General features: G+C 48.7%; 1 pseudogene; it reads right to left on the bottom strand.

Moving 5' to 3' along the window:
• Positions 1–11,524: 11,524 nt before the first annotated feature.
• Positions 11,525–12,349, bottom strand: LOC100948181 (annotated as a pseudogene).
• Positions 12,350–15,171: the final 2,822 nt, after the last annotated feature.

The following is a 15,171-nucleotide window of genomic DNA, read 5'->3' on the forward strand; positions in this document are numbered from 1 at the left end:
GTAGCTGGGACTACAGGCGCCCGCCACAACGCCTGGCCATTTTTTGGTTGCAGCCATCATTGTTGTTTGGTGGGCCCGGGCTGGGGATTCGAGCCTGCCACCTTAGGTGTATGTGGTTGGCGCCTTAGCCGCTTGAGCCACAGGCGCCAAGCCTAGAACATTCCTTTTTACAAAGTGTCTTCTGCTGCCATTCTCTTTTTGAGCCCCCCAATGGCCCACAGGGTAGACGGGGTGTGACTTGTTGTTCCCTTTGGCAACACTCTTGTGTCTTGCTAGGGCTTTGGAGCTTCAAGTAAAATGCTACAGACTGTGATTCCCCCTGAGGTTCCTGAGGGGACTATAGAGGGTCCACAAGTTAGTTGATGTGTCCAGGGATGAGGTCATCAGAAAAAACAGAAAGAGAACTTCAGAAGAGAAAGACCTGCATCTCGACTGCTCGGGTAATGGGAGCGCTCATGCTGTGGTTCACAGCACCAGGTAGACTCTGATGTGCCACCTCTTCCTTCCTGGCCAGTTGCAGCCTGTGCCCACAGGCTCGGGATCACCTGGAGCCAAAAGGCTGCTAATACACAAAGGCTCCATCACTAATGTCACAGAATCACCAGTGTCCAGACTGCCCAGGGCTTCTGAAATCTGGGCCACTGTCTCCAATTGTCATGAACAGGACCATTGAAACCTAGAATCAAAGGTTACTGTTAGCCAAGGCGACCTCCCTACACACCGAAGGCCACCATCAGCTGGTGCTGCTGATACCTGGAACCACCTAGGCCACAGGACACAGGACCTAGCACCCCAGAAGAGCCACTCAGGGCTGCCATAAGCCATAACCCTAGGGTACCATGAGCTAGTATTTGGGGCCATAGCATACTGATACCTAGACCATTTTTGGCCTTGGACTGGATTGAGAAGCTTCAAAGGAAGGCCATGTTGGTGCTTGGTGAGTGGATTTTCTTGCACGGGCTCTGGTGTAGCTTCCTTTATTGACTGTGTCCCACAGTGAAATATCACAGAGACTCCTGGACCTCCTGTTTCACTGCCTGAACCAAAGGGCTCTTTGCCCACCTGGGTTCAAACTGTGAACTTTCCAAAGAGGAAAACAAGAGGTGCCATTAGGGGGGTGATGGGAGGGGTCTGCATACCCAGTGTCCTGGGTGAGGAAACAAGTGAGTGGCCTTCTAATGTGGTCCTCTCTTTTCCGGAAAATACACTGGGGAGTGGGGTCAAAGGACATGATATCCTAGAGGAGGCAGCATTAATGCCCCAGAGACAGAGCACAGCATTATGGGGATGGGTCATGGCACCAAGGCCACCTTAAATTGCAATGTCTCCATCTCACTGAGAGGCCAACACTTCTCCATATTTTTCAGCCTTGGACATTACTGTGACCTTGCTGAGATACCCCAGGGGAAATGTAGGAAAGAACTTTCTTCTTTTCACTTCTGACCCTTCCTGCCCCACTAACAAATAAATGGCTTCAGAATATTACAAACCTGACAGGAGGCAGCGCTTAGGCAGTGATGTGAGCAAGGGGGAGCAGCTGTAAATACAGATGAAGCTTTGCTCATTTACCTGCTGCTCACCTCCTGCTGTGCAGCCCAGTTCCTAACAAGCCATGGACCAGTACTGGTCTGTGGCCTGGGGGTTGGGGACCACAGATTTATAGTATTGGTTTGCAGTTCCTGGATGTGGGGCACCCTCCTTAGCACCAGGAGGTGGCCTAAAAGGCTCTTGAAGGGTGGTCAGGCAGAAAGACTGAAAAAATCCAAATTCTCAGTGATGCCATTGAGCCCCTGAATTAACAGATCCAGAGCTTCTCTACCTCTGACCTGCTTGTTCTAGGAGATAAGTGTTCTATCTTATTTAAACCATTTCAGACAAGGGTCCCAGGTACTTATATCCTAATTGATGCTGTCTTGCTCACTGGAAAACAACTAAAAGTAAGAACCATGACTTCTTCCTCCCTGAATCTCTAGCACCCAACACCAAATATGGCTTATTGTGGGTGCTCAATTGATAGATGGATGGATGGGTGGGTAGATAGATGGATGGAGCTCACCATCTCTCATAGCAACTTCATTCTAGAATCTGTTCCTCTGTTTCTCATTATACCCTTGATCAAAGTCAGAGTGGACTCAATAGGCATAAAGTTCCAAACTCAGAATACCTGCATGAAGACTTTACATGAACACAGGCCTGAGCTCTGCTTGGAGCTGACAGGAAAACTCAGACCATTCAGCATAGATCTCAAGAATAGATCCCTCTCCCGGGATTTCACATAGAACTCTGCCTCTCACTTGAAGATGAGGCACTGCCATCTCTTTGGGGGCACCCATCCTGGGCGTCCACCTTCTATCACACAAGGCAGGAGCTGTCTGACCCCACTGTAAAGCTCCAGGACCTTAGAGAAGACCTCCACACATCCCAAAGCCTCAGTTTCTATACTAGATAAAGGGGAGCTGCAGTGGCTCTGGAGAGATGACCGTCTTAGACAACCTATGTCACAGAATCCGTAGGTCCCAGTGAAAATGATGCTTGGAATAACCCACTTCCAGCAAGAAGACTCGGTTTTATCCTTCTGCTGAATCACACACTGATCCCCTCTGTACATGTCATCCCTGAATAAGAGAGCAAGCTCTGGCATAGGGTGGCACTTGTGGCTATGGAAGAGGAGAAAATCTATGGCCCTATCTAGGGACTGACCCATGACCTTGATCTCTTGGGCAATGGACACTGACAGCTAAGTCACCATCCAACAACTCTATGTGCATCCAGTGTAGCCTCACAGCATGAGACCACACAGTGGAAGGTCAAGTGACAGCCAAGTCATTAATTGGTTGCTGCATCTGCAGGCCCTGTACTGTGAGTGTGTGGACCAAGGGAGTAGGGGAAGAGGATCTTGTGCCTGTGAGTGTGTGCCCAGCCCTGCAGACCAGGGTCCTCAAAGGGACCTGCCCCAGTGTGAAGGAAAGACCCCACCTAGCAATGACGAAGCGGCCAGAACATCTTTCCACAGCATCTGGGAGGAATGGGCAGGGCCGGATGTGGGCTGACGACCTTCTCCCTTCCTCCTGGAGAGGAAGCTCCTCCTGCACCACCTTTGTGCTGACCACTGGGCGGTTACAAAAGTGTTCCCTGCCTGTCATTCTCTTCCTGAGCAGTGAGGAGCTGCTCACTCAGCCCAGCCCAGCCCCCACACCTCAGGGAGCCAGCCCACAGAGGAGCTTTGCATCCTGGCTTCTGACCAGACCGGAGGGTGGAGTGGGAAGAGGCAACCAGGGCCAGGCCAAGGCCTTCACCCCGGCCTCTTCTGGAGCCTGGCTCCCTCACCTCTCCCAAAAGAACATAGGCACAAGGTCAGAAAGGACTTTCCCAAACTAACAGGGCAGGGCCTGCACCGGGATCAGCGGAAGGATGATGAGATCTCTGGGCTGGCAAGGTGGTGAAGAAATGTAATTTAATAAAACCCTCTCATGGTGTGTATCACACTCCCTTTGTAATTATGAATGTGGACTGTCCGAACCTCACACCAACCCTCTGATGAAGGTGTTATGATTGTGTCCATTCTACAAATGAAGAGGTTGAGGCACAGAGCGCTTAAGCAACTTGCCCAAGAGTACCCATCTAGCAAGAGGCAGAGCCTAGATTTGAGTTCAAGGTGCAGAGTGGATACCCTTTACTAATGCACAACCCTACCTTCTCAAGGTACAGACATAAGAGGACTGCTTGAGTGCCACATGCATACCTGGAACTGTTGCCCCAAGGTCCTGCCTGGAGCCCATCATTTGGGTGACTGACAGGTGACTATGTCACAGCTGTACTACCTATGTCATGATGGTTCCAAGGGAAATGGGAGGGCAGGAGACAGAGGGATGGATTCCATCTGACAGTAGCACCAGGAAACTTTCAAATACAGTAGAAACTCTGTAAGTTGACCACCCAAGGAACTGTAATGAACTGGCCAACATGCAGAGGTGACAGCATAAGGAACTAGGCCTACTGTACTGATAGGTACTTGTGGGGCATGTCTGGTCTATGAAAATTAGGTTAACTTTTTTTTTTTTTTTTTGAGACAGAGCCTCAAGCTGTCCCCCTGAGTAGAGTGCCGTGGCATCACAGCTCACAGCAACCTCCAACTCCTGGGCTCAAGTGAGTCTCCTGCCTCTGCCTCCCAAGTAGCTGGGACCACAGGCGCCCGCCACAACGCCTGGCTATTTTTTTGTTGCAGCCGTCATTGTTGTTTGGCGGGTCCGGGCTGGGGATTCGAACCCGCCACCTTAGGTGTACGTGGCTGGCGCCCTAACTGGTTGAGCCACAGGCGCCGAGCCGAAAATTAGGTTAACTTAAGGAGATGGGCAATGTAGGGAGATGGTCAGCTATGGAGGTGCTGCTGTACACGATTTACTCCTCACAAAAAACTCATAAGGAAACTAGAGGTCAGAGAAGTCAAATAATTCGCCTAAGGAGGCACAGCCAGCCAGTGGCCCAAAACAGGCTTCCCTGATAGGAAGGCAAGACGACTTTCCACCGCACCAGGAGCACGTATGCTAGGACACTTGCCAATAAGGAAAGGGGGACTCACAAGAGGCTTATCAAGGTCAGTAGGAAGCAGGTCACTGAGCCAGGATTCAAATGCAATTCTGATGCCTCTAGGAGCAACTGCCAAGGCTTGGGGTTCTTCTTGACCCTGCGGGGACTGCAGGCCTCTGGTCAGGGTTTCCCTTGGAGGAAGAAAAGGAGAAAAGCCCTTGCCCTCCTCCTACCTGGCAGGGAGGGGCTGACCATGCTGTGAGTGAGTGCTCAGGGGGGTGAGGGCTGAGCTAGGTGCAGGTTTTAGATGCTTGGCGAGGACAGTTGGTCCTCTGCTCCTACCTGAGCAGCCCTTCCCACTCTCTAGCCCCAGCTCCTGGCATAACTAAGGCTTTGGTGACCCTCACTGCAACTCAGCTCCCCTAATTAACAACAACCAAAAATGATAATAAAGATAGCCCCTCAAAGCATGTGCTATTTTCTTAAAAACAGGGGCAGACATAAAGGCCCCACCAATTTCTATTTTGCCCTGGGCCCCTTAACCACAACTCCTTTTGGGGGTGGGAGGCTGGAGAGCTCCATCCCAGCACTGTGGGAGAGCAGCTGGGGGCCAGCCCCACCTGGGATACCCACCCCCTAATCCCCACTAGTGGAATGTGCTTGATTCCAGGAGGCCAAGGATTGGAGGGTGGGTGAGCCGCAGCAGGCCCCTTTAAAGAGCCAAGCGTTCAGGCAGGCTGTGGTCCTGCTGCTTGACGGTTCTTGATGGATGAGCCCCCAACCCTCCTGTCTCTGTGTCCCCCCTCCTCCTGTGCCCCCCTCACTCTGTGAGGTCTGGTTTGTGCAAGGAAGCCTGTCAGTGTCGGGACACGTTGGCCCCCTGGCCTGCAGGGGAAGGGGGCCTCTGAAGGATGCCTGCCGTCTGGCCCTCTCCTCAGAGGGCTCCTCTTGCCCCATGCCTCAGGGTCCTGGCCGCTTCCCTTTCAAAGCTGCAAAATTATCACCATTAATGCAGCTTGTCTCCTGGAGGCGCTGAAAGTAGGGCGAGGGAGGAAGAGGCCCTGACGGCCTGGCCAGGGAGAACCCGGGGCTGAGCTGGCTATTTGGGAACAGGCCGCTTGGTGGGTGTTAAGGGGGGTTTCCCGAGGAGAATAAGGACTATTAGGACCACCCTGAGGACTCCCATGAGCGTGGCTGTGGACCTCTGTGGAGATGAAGCTTCACGAAGGCCAGAAGCAGGGAGAGACGAGCCACATTCTTGGGGCCAGCACCAGCACCGCCCAAGTGAGCCCCTTCACTTCTGTGCCTCAGATGCCTCCTGTGCCTCTCACTGTTCCTGGCCCTGAAGCCCAGTCACCCCTAACAGAAAGCCCACCTTGACTACCTTATACCCTACACTGAGACTCTTTGGATCTGAGGGACCTCAGAGGACTGCAAATGGAGGAGGTAGTCAGTTTGAAGAACTGGGGCCCAATTCAGCCTCAGTAAGTGCAGGCCCAGGGCTGTCAGGCTGGCAGGGAATTGCCTTGGGTGGCTGACGTGCCATCCAGGGCACCTCTCTGCCCTCAAAGAGCCTGCAGTCTCATAAGAAGCCAGACATTGTACTCTAGACCAGCACTGCCCAGCACGAGCTACACGTGTGAGCTATTTATTTAATTTTAAATTTCTAGAAGTCATATTTAAAACATGAGAGGCCTAGGCAAGTGGATTCCTTGTGCTCAGGAGTTGAAGAACAGCCTGAGCAAAATCAAGACCCTGTCTCTACTATAAATAGAAAAAAAAGCCAGGTATTGTAGTGGGTGCCTGTAGTCCCAGCTACTTGGGAGGCTGAGGCAAGAGGATTGCTTGAGCCCAAGAGATTGAGTTTGCTATGAGTTATGATGATGCCACAGCACTTAATCCAGGGTGACAGAGTGAGACTGTCTCAAAATAAAAAAAAGGAACAAGAAACAGGTAAAATTAAGTTTAATATATTTCACTTAATCCAATACATGTAAAGTATTATTTCAACATAAAACATAAAAATCATTGAAAAGTATTAGTGAGATTATTTTACATCTTCCCCTTTACGTCCTGTCTCTGACAGCCAGTGTGTTACACTGACCATACCTCTTTTATTTTTTAATTTATTATTATTATTATTAGTATTATTATTTACTTCTTCCTCCTGTAGTGATTCTCTTGCCCCCCATGTACCTGGGATCACAATGTCAGGCTGTTTTTTGTTTGTTTTTTTTTTTTTGTAGAGACAGGGTCTCACTCTGGCTCACTCTGCCTCATGCTGGTCTTTTGCTGGTCTCCAGCTCGGCTGAGTTCAGGCGATCCACCTGCCTCGGCCTCCCACAGCACTGGGACAACAGGCATGAGCCACCAGGCCCAGCCTCACTGCACCTCTTGATGCAGACAAGCTATATTTTGGTGCTTAGTAGCACACATGGCTTGCAGCTAGTGTACTGGAGGAAAACTAGATAGGATGCACCACAGTGCAGTGGGTTTGGGGGTGTGGAGAAGGGTTAGAGATTCCTTCCTGGAGATTTTTCAGCGTGAGTTGGGCTGGGCTGCTTCTCCTCCTGATAGGTTGGGGTCAGTCTAGGTGGGGTTGGCTCCTGAGCTCTGACCCAGGCCTGGGGTTTTGATCCCTCTGTCTCAGGGCCTCACCTGCTGCCCCGTCACCTGGGAGTCGGTGTGAGAGAGGGAGCTGAGCACTGGACTAGACTCAGGACATGCAGGTTCTAGCTGGGCTCTGAACCCTGTGTGATGTGGACAAATCATCCCTGCTCTGGGCCTCAGTTTTCCTGTGGGCAAACAAGGAGGCTGATGGGGCGTTTATACTTTGTTGATTATCAAGGGCACAGAGAAGGAAATTATTCAACACTCCCATCTCCCACCCCACACCTGAAACCCCTAGGACTCACTGAAAGGTGGAGATGACTAGGGAGGAAAGAGATGCTCCCCTTTGTGCTTGGGGCAGACCTGTGGGGCTATAGTCTGGAGACCTTCCAGGTTGACTCTTTTTGCCACTTGCCAAAAAAAAAAAAAAAGATCTCCCTCTCCATGCTGGCTGTCGCAGCTTCAGTCAATTCATGTGTTCATGGAGACCTCCAGGGCACCAGGTCCTCAAAATACCACTGATCAACTGGCTTCATGGTACCGTAAGGCATCCTTACCTCACATATAAATAACTCCGAAGACATCCTCTTAGCCCCTTGCCTGTCCAGCCTGGCATAGATGAGCATCTATATTCATGGAAAGATGAAAGCAGGTCTTTGTCCTTAAGATTCAATCTGGAGACTGATTATTTGTGGAAAGTCAACATGCCAGCAAGGAGAATGATGGAACAAAAGGGTGGAAAGACCGCCACAGCCCAGAGGTTTGGGAAGGCAGCTGGAGGAGGAGAGGGGATCTGAGCCAGCTTGGAGGGGACAAGTCACTTTAGGGAGCCAGCAAAGGCCCACAGGTGTGAGAACTCACCTCAGTTGAGTCCTGAGGACCCCTGACTTGAGCCTGCAGTCAGGTCAGCAGGGCAGGGAAGAGGCTCTGAGTTTGGGAGAGAGAGGTGAGTTGGTCTGGGGAAGAGAAGAGTTCCAAGCAGAGGAAGCAATAGCAGGGAGCCACTGATGGTTCCTGAGCAGGAGACTGGCATGCTTAAGGTGGCATCAGAGGCAGATGAAGCAGAAGGCAATGCTTGGAGAGGCAGTGGGTGAGGGGGCAAAAAGCTCCTGTGACACCCTCTGTAACAGTAACTAACACCCAAATCTTGTACAAAACTCTTTCATTCTTCTCATTCAATCTTCTTCCAACTCAGCAAAATACATAGACTGGCTGTTGTCTCCAACTTACACATAAAGAAAATGAGGTTCATGGGAATCAATTTGTCCAAAGGGACTAAACTGGAGAATCAAATTCAGGCTCTGTGTATCAAAATCCTGGACTCTTGGCCAGGCATGGTGGCTCATGCCTGTAACCCTAGCACTCTGGAAGGCCAAGGTAGGTGGACTGCTTGAGTTCAGGAGTTTAAGACCAGCTTAAGCAAGAGCAAGACTCATCTCTATTAAAAATGGAAAAACTAGCCAGGTGCTGTGGTGGGTCCCTGTAGTCCCAGCTACATGGGAGGCTGAGGTTAGAGGATCGCTTGAGCCCAAGAGTTTAAGGTTGCTGTGAGATATGATGTCACAACACACTAGGGTGACAGGGTGAGACTCTGTCTCAAAAAAAAAAAAAAACCAAACTTGGACTCTTTCTGCAATCCCATGTCTTAATGGTATAGGAAAGCAAGGCTCAGAAGACTGATGACCAAAGAAGGCTCCCTGGAGGGATGAAGTGCATTCACTTGACCTGAGCATCCTTCAGAAGTCTTTGCACTTACATGCTGATCTGATGCATCTAATCCAACTGGTACTCCTAGGCTGGGAGTTAGCAAGGCCTGAGCTCAGGTCTCAGCAGGGTACTTAGACACTTTACTTAACCTTGCCTCAGTTTTCTCATTTATAAATTAAAATAGCAGCACACAAGAGGCTTGTAAGGAATGAATGAGATCGTTATTACCACAATCCCAGAAGAGACTGATCTCTTGGCCAGTCCCTCAAGTCTAAACTAAGCCAATCCAGTGCTTGGATGCTGATACACAAACCCCTTCCTCCTCCGTGATCAACTGGGAGACTACCACCCTCCCCTGAAACTTCCCCCAGCTTCATGCCACTTCAGACCTCTCCTCCTCCCAAGGATGCCCACATGTATACCTTGTTCCATGTGGCCCCAAAGAGCAGAGGCTCAGAAGGCTCCTCCGGTCTGGGAGGGCTTCCTTGCAAATGGGCAGAGCCCTGTAAATGCCTAATGACCATGGGAATCATTTAGCAAGAGAAAAATCCAGACCTTTGCCCTGGTCCACTCACAGGTGATAGGGTTAATTGGGAATTCTCTTTCCCTCCTCAGGGCTGCTAGTAGGGGTCCAGCTCCTGAATGACCTGGGGACACATTAGTCGGAGCTTTCCAGCCCCTTTTATCCTGTTTACAATACACTTGCTTCCCTTAGACAAAACCCTGCTCCCCTTGCCTTGCTCCTGGCTATTATGGCTACATGAGACAATTTGCTGATGGACTCTGGAGGAGGGCAGTTTCCTTGGAGTCCCCTTCCCACCTCCTACAGCACCTGGGGCAACATCCCCTCCACCTGGTGGGTCCTGGCGGGGGCTACTGATGCTTGTTTTTCTTAGCTCATTGAAGCCTCTGAATTCAGAAATGTCATCCTTTCCGTCTGCTCAGTGTTAACCCAAAAGGTTGGGGAGCAAATCCAGACCTGGTGAGATTAAGTTTCTCCAGCTTTGGGGCAGGGATGACTAGGTTTTGCTGCTGTCCAAAGCAGAAGCAATCAGGGGCGTCTATTTATCTGAGATTAGGCCCATTTGGGCAAAAATGGCCTGATGACACAGCAGCTGCCTGGTTCCAGTCCGCTTCTATCACTAATAAGCTTCGTCGGGCAATTCATTTCTCCTAAGCACATTGTCCTTGTCTAGAAAACCAGGATGCTGATGTCCACCCTACCTTTCATCAGGTGGTTATGAGCACAGAAGGGAAAAAGTTGTGAAAGTGCTTGAAGAGGAGGCATTTTGTTTATTGCTCTACCCTGATTCCAAATGAGGACTCTTTCAGCAAGTATGGCCCCCTGTGGGAGGCAGTTCTTAATTACCTAAAAGTCCCCTTTCAAATAATTCTAGGCTTTCTTCCTCTCATTTTGAAGAAGAAATATTACAAACTCTTATTTAAAATAGAAAGTGAAAATGCCTGGCTCATTTTCACACTCGAAGATTTGTAAATGCAGCCTCAAATGTCATGGTACACAATCTCTCCCCAGCAGGACTGCTGTGGCAATGACACAAAGTAAAGGGAAGTATGCTGTTGTGAATGATTACTCAGCAATTCCCCTCTAAACGTCCTATCTAAAAGTTTATTTCAAAAGACCAGCCGAAGTGTCAGGAAAAAAACTAAAAGAGCACATTTTATCTGCTTAAAATTATCAAAACGTGTATTTTCAAATACCAAAAGCTCCATCCTACTCCATTTTTAAAGTTTCTTTCCATCATTGAAGGCACTAAGTTCTGGTGTAACAACTTGGTCTTCTGGAGAGAAAATTACTTATCTAAAAATCTGATTCCATTCATCTAGCACAGACGTACAAAAGTCCATGAAAAGAGTGTGTTCCTGTACAGCACACCTGCACTGTTATTTTAAAGGTACCACTTTATACGATACAGGGATCTGAGAATTACTGCCTACGTGGACAGAAGCAAACCTGGTGTTTATGTGCACGTGTCCGTGTGTTGGGGCTGCCAGGCCCCTCCTGGGGAAGACAGGACTGTGTTGTGCATGCAAGCAGTGGCATTAATAGCATTCTCATACTGTACAGATGCAAACTTTGATGGTCCGTATATTTGATAAAAACGAGAAAACCGATTTGTTGGAGAGTACACATTCCACTTTTATAGCATGAGAATAGTGCGATCAACTATTTATTCTGCAGTAAGTCACATCAGTGATTTAGAATCTCTGCTGTGCGTGAGACAGCCCACATGTGGTCTGGTCCTCCATTCCACAAGCTCTGCTTAAACTTCCATTTCTTGGACTTAGGTATTTATTCCTAAGTGCAGATGTTACCTGCTCTTCACATAGTCCAAGGCTTTCTTAGCAGGTTCCAACCAAAAAGAAAAGGTGAGGCTAAAAGCTCGCTAACTCGAGGACAGCAAGGAACCCAGCTGCTCCATAGTAGGTGGTCAGAACCATGTCCTGTGTGGAAGGTAGCACTTGGAGAGAGCATGCCCTGTGGACATTATGCTGCCCAGGATGAAACTGGGGTTGTTTCTATTCCTCCAACTGAAGAATGGGACACTGAGTTCATGGGGGCCTCCAGTGTACAACACCTCACAGCCGCTGTGTGTGTGGACACTCAGGACCAGGTGTGGCCAGAGCCACCACAGCAGCTTTTGTGAAGCCTCCCGAGAAATCATGTGGTATCCCTCCTGAAGTGGGATGTTCCTTTCCTCTGGGGAGGCAGAGTCTCCCCCAGAACAGTTCTCGTCTCTTCTGTGGTAAAGCGGGTAATGCTGCAGGAGGACAGGTGCCCAGGCAGGAGCGGCTGCCTCTCTCCACACTGGCGGGAAGCAGGGTGCTGCTCCCAGGAGCAGTTCAGTTGCAATGAGCTTTGCTTCTGCTTTGGAACAGAGGGTGCAATGGTCCCCTTCCAGTGCCATGCTGCTGACCATCACGAAATTAATTCCTTTCCAGGAAAACAGCCTTTCAGAGCTGAAAACTTTCTCAAACCGTTTTATTTTGTATGTGGTCATCTTATAATGGAAGCCAATCTCATGGTTGCCAGCAACTACCTTCAGCTGCACGTGACTTAGGTGTCTGAACATTTTCTGAAACTGCTCTACATCATCTGCGCAGGCCTTGGGGGAGCTCCACTTCCCTTCATCAAATACATCCCCCAGAATGAAGATGACTTCTGGCTGCAGCAACCACAGAGCCGTCTGGAGGCTCTCTCCATCTGCCATTCCCTTCACAGTTTGTCTAGCCAGGGGTCTGTGACTTCCCCAAGCAAGTGGGTATCCGCCAAAAACATGGCTTTCAGCACAGGCTTAAGAGTCACTGGTTTGCTGTCATAGGCTGGAGTTTTCACCCCAGGCCAATCACACTGAAAGATCACTAAGTAATAGACTGAAAATTCACAAAACAGAAGCACAGCAAAGACAACAACAATTGCTATGAGTTTCAATAGCAATGAACCCCTCCTCTTTAATAGATGAAAATTTTATCTTCCAAACCCCATCACAGCCATTTCTCCTGCCTAGGAGCTCCAGCACCTAAGAGTCAAATCCTTCAAGAAGTCACTGAGAGACCTGTGAGAGGCATCCAGGTCATAGCTGTGTACCTTTTAAAGAATTTATGCTGTTAGACTGAGGCTGGTCTGAAGGCTGTATACTGGCACCTGCTCCCCCAAATCAGAATGTATTTACCTATAGTTTTTTCCTCTTACTTGTTCATTATCTTAAATACACATATAATTACCACAATCTCATCAATGGCTGTTTGCATTGTAAATTTCCCATCTGAAGTGGTTTTTTTTTTTTGAGACAGAGTCTCACTATGTTGCCCTCAGTAGAGTGCTGTGACATCACAGCTCATAGCAACCTCAAACTCTTGGGCTTAAACGATTCTCTTGCCTCAGCCTCCCAAGTAGCTGGGACTACAGGCGCCCGCTACAATGACCAGCTATTTTTTTGTTGCAGTTGTCATTGTTGTTTAGCAGGCCTGGGCTGGGCTTGAACCCGCCAGCATTGGTGTATGTGGCTAGCGCCCTTCTCCCTGAGCTATGGCACTGAGCCTGAAGTAGTATTTTTAAATGACAAGATGAATTTTTTTTTTTCAATCTACAGGAGTAAACTAGAGACCCCCTACAATTTAATATGTGGACCAGAAGTGAGATTTTTCAGCAAACGATTTCCAGAATGCCGTTTTTTCAATAAGCTAACGTGCAACCTTAAAAGGGTAAAGAGGTTTCACTTCACAGGGACAAGAGATAGCAATTAACCTAGAAGTTCAAAAGTAACATGGGTACCAGAATACAGCCAAGGACCATGCTCCCCCTGCACATGGCCCTTGGCAAGGAGAGGGACCTGCCAAGCCCAGTGAGGCAGGCAGGCGAGTCCTTTCACCTGTTCTCACCGTGGCTCTCAGTGGGTAGAGGGAACCCCGAGCCCTACAGCCCAAGATAGCAGAACACTTAGGAGAACAAGTTGATGAAATGGAGTCTGTTTCAAGGCCACAGATATTTAATAAATACCTACCTCCTACTAGGTTCTGACCTGGATGCTGGCCAAATGCAGGGATGAAAGATACATCTGCCCTCATGGTTGTGAACAGAGACCTGGGACCTCCGTGAGGAGTACTGATGGGGGCAATCAGGTGCTAAGGAAGCACAGGGGAGGGGGTCCAGCCCAGCCTGGGGGTTGTGGGCAATTCCCAAGTAAGGAGAAGCTAGAGCTAAGACCTGAAGAATGAACAAGGACAGGCCAGGCCTTAGACAGAGGGAAGGGCATCTGAGGCACAGGAATAGTTCATGCAAATGCTAGAAGACACAGAGATCCTGTGAGGAGAGCTGAAATTACCTTAGTGAGGATGGGGGAAGTGGCCAAGGGTGAGGCCAGTAAGGAGGGCTCTGTCTGCCAAGAGGAGGGTGTACAACTGTGCTCTGTAGACCCCCTAGCAAAGGGCTTATCACAAGATGTCAATTCTATGTTTTAGAAAGATCTTTCAGGCAACAGTGAAGAGGATGATTGAAAGGGGAGGGAGTGGCTGAGGAAGGATCAGGACTTCTCACAGAACTCTCATAGTTTAGGAGAGGAAGCAGGATCCAAAGGAGCACCTCAGGGAGAGCCATCAGGACAGGGACTGCAATCAGGGGACAGTGATAGAATAGAATGGACAGAAGGAATAACAGAATTATTCTATTCCATCTGACTGAGATGACCAGAGAGAGACAACAAATTATTGTGGTTTCAGAGATAAGAATTAAGTTTTACCAAGTTGGACAGACCAAAACTTCTCTTTAAAGGGATGTATTTCAAGTTTACACCACAAAGGATACAGACAGGAAACGACGAAATGGTTTGCTAACTTCTGGAAGTCTAGAACTATGCACTACCTCTTGAAGTTCCAATAAAAGGAGAATGCATAAAGTCATCATACAGATTTTTCTGAAATACTACTTTATCCCATTGCCTGAGGCCCCAAACCTGTCAGATGTTCCTGCTAGTGACAGGGTAGGGGCAAAACATTTTTCCTGTCCACGGCATGACTGACTCACCATTCTAACTTCATTTTTTCTCCACAGTAGAAACCCTCTGCTCTAGCCAAGAGAAACCATGAAGTCTGCTCTAGCCAAGAGAAACCATGAACCTGGGCCCACCTACACCTTTCCATCTTCACCTCTCTGCCTGTCAGGAATCACTGTGCCTGCCTCTCCATATGCCTTCATCCAGTTTGTACTTCAAGGTCCAGATGAAATCCTATCTCTTCCAGAAAGTCTTCCTTCATCACCATAATTTGAAAGGATCTCTTCTTGCATTTTAAAAATTAATTGTCCTTACTACTATTCATTCATACCCTGTCTTGTATTGTTATATTTTCATAAGCCCTGTATCTGTCACTCCAACTAGATGATAAACTCTTTGAGGCTGGTATCTATTGCTGCATAACAAACTACCCAAAATTCAGTGGCTTAAAATTCATCCATTTTGCTATATCTCCTGATTTCATGGGACAGGAAACTCAGCTGGACAATTCTATTTCATGTGGAGTCTATAGTGGTCATGCAGTGGTATTTAGTCTACACTAGTCTATACTAGCAAGGAGGGTACAAAACCTAAGCCTGACATTTAAGATCCCCCATGATCTGCCTCTACCTTTTACAGAATGATTAGTATAAACAAGACACCAGGTCTTGCACTGTTGTCCAGAGTGGGGTGCAGTGGCTCAATCCTATTTCACCATGACCTCAAACTCCTGGGCTCAAGCAATCCTCCTGCCTTAGCCTCCTGAGTGGTTAAGACTACAGGTGTGCACCACTACACCTAGCTAATTTTAAAAAAA

Source organism: Otolemur garnettii, unplaced genomic scaffold (assembly GCF_000181295.1).
Source record: "Otolemur garnettii isolate 467f Iridium unplaced genomic scaffold, OtoGar3 scaffold00018, whole genome shotgun sequence".
NCBI classification, from domain to species: domain Eukaryota; kingdom Metazoa; phylum Chordata; class Mammalia; order Primates; family Galagidae; genus Otolemur; species Otolemur garnettii.